The sequence below is a fragment of the Pterocles gutturalis genome, unplaced genomic scaffold (assembly GCF_000699245.1).
Source record: "Pterocles gutturalis isolate BGI_N339 unplaced genomic scaffold, ASM69924v1 scaffold23066, whole genome shotgun sequence".
Classification (NCBI taxonomy): Eukaryota; Metazoa; Chordata; class Aves; order Pterocliformes; family Pteroclidae; genus Pterocles; species Pterocles gutturalis.
The window spans coordinates 43195-45639 of record NW_010106134.1 but is presented as its reverse complement, the minus strand read 5'-3'; positions in this window follow the sequence as shown (position 1 = coordinate 45639).

The following is a 2445-nucleotide window of genomic DNA, read 5'->3' as shown; positions in this document are numbered from 1 at the left end:
TCACATCTTATTGCATAAATGAACAGCTTTCTTTCATCTAAAGATAAGTGGGCATGGGAATTTCAAAGATGACACAAAAACAAGATGTGCATTTCAAAACAAATCATGAAAAATAGACTATACCTCCTACTCAAAGCTGCAACAGACATGATAAAATGGGTAAAAACAGACATTCTTGCACAGAGAACACAGATGTTCAAGGCTCAGAAAAGAGAACAGACACACATTGAAGATAATCTACAAACAACAGACTAAATGAAAAAATACATGATGCTTCCTCTGAGACACATCTGTCATTATTGTTTAGAAATATTTTTGGACATATTGTTTCTGTTGATAAGATACTCAAAAGTTTAGACAAAATCACTCGTTTATCTGTTCTCTACGAATAACCTTGTAGAATGAAATTTCTCCCATATCTTTCATACTTTTCATAGCCTCTGTCAGTCCTGTCCTTGCTCAAACTTTGGTATACTCAGCAGTTCACACTTGAAAACATGAACCTCATTTGTGCATACAAAAAGGGGAAGGATTTCTTTATTGACTTGCATAGAATAGTGTACTAAGCAGCAATTAATAGCCCTGATGTTACCCACAGAGCTATGGGGAAAAGTGATAATTTGTAAGCTTTGGAGAAATAAGAGTTGTGTTTCTGAATTGGAGTAAAGAAGTAGTTGAGACTATTTCACTAATAAAATAGATGAAAAATCCCACTTCCACCTTCTATTCATTAAAATTTACAAACATGAAAAAAAATCATTTTTGTCAAAACCTGTTTTCTCAGGAATGTCTTCTTTCATTTCTTTTGGCTGAAATGGGTCCACCGAGATGATGCATATTATGCAAAGTATTTACGTAAGGTGATATCTGTGGAGTCAGTAATACAAAGTGCTGAGTACCTCTGAAGTCTACTGGAGTCAACAAGTGTTAAGACTTAAAAATGAACTACAAGTGTAATGTAAAAATTGCGCCTTGTATGACATTTTTTTCCCAGGAACTAAAACCCACTTTTCTGAACCATCTTTAGACCTCAATAATAACCAATGAGTGTAAAAGATCAAACAGTGCCCTACAGGACAATGACAGGGTCTGGTTTTTTCAGCTGAAGTAAAATCTGAGAAAAACACTGCTAGTCTCTTTTCTCACTTACAGTAATATTTATTGTTTATAATTTTCTAGGTTTTTGTTAAAAGTTTCTCAAGTTGTGGTTTTTTCTAATTAACAGAGGAATGTTTTAGTCTGATGTCAGAATATAAATTAATATTGTTTACATTTCTATTATTCTGTTGGGCTTTACTGAAGATCAATCTAAGATACCCTTGGATTATTTTCTCAGTTTTAAAAAGCCATGGTCAATTCAGAAGACTTGCCCAAGTGGAACCTCTGTGCAGGAGGACAAGACATTAACCTCCAAGCAACAACAGCAGAGCTCTGTATTCTGTTCCAAGGTGTGCCACAAATTCTACAAATACCAGCAAGCAAATTACTCTCTAGGTCCCAGATTTTCCTCCATAAAATGGAGACACTGCATCTTTCCCCCTACTGTCTACCTCTCTTGCTTAGTGTGGTCCCAAGCTTTTCAAAAACGAAGCTGTGAAATCGTATAGTTCTTAACCAAATTATTAGTGAAGTATGTAATGGGAAAAGTTCAACTAGGATAGGAAACAACTTGCATAGAAGACCCATGGATGAATTATAGTTTTACTAAATTAAAACTGCTAATTCACTATACACATTGATTATTGATTGTAAATATACTATTGGTTTGCAGGCTAAGGCCAGGAGGCTACCTCTCCTTTTTAGTCAGCTTTATGGAAAAAGATGGGAGGAATATATTATTATATTATATGCTATTAGGATTTAATCCTAGCCCCACTGAAGCAGAACTCCCACTAACTTTCATGCTGCTAAGATTTTACCCAGTGTGAAAATTTCTTCTCTGAATCTTTCTATTTTGATTCAAGTTTCCAAAATAGCTTTGAAAAACAAATGCAAATACCTTCATATGCAAGAATTAACATCTGCATAGAAATTGATTCATACCACTCTCCATATAACAAAAAAATATCATGAGTATGTACTTATTTTCCAAGGCTGATCAACTAGAATAAAATGCAAATTTATTGTTAGCCAAAGGAATGTAATGTGCTATCATCACCGACAGTACAGAAATCCCACTACAAACAAGCAATAAATAATGTCAGGAAATGTCAGTTTCAGAGGGGATGTCACTATGGAAAATAAGCTTATGAAGTGCTGAAATACAAGTGGCATTGTTTCTAATTTTGAACTTTGATAGTAGAAATCAAGCCAATTTAGAGGTACGTCACAGGAGGCAGACTGAGATACCTTAAGATGGGAAATTAAAATAAATGGTTCCTACAACATGAAATATTGAAGATGGAAATTGATGTTTGATGATTTGAGGATTTAAGGATTTAAGAA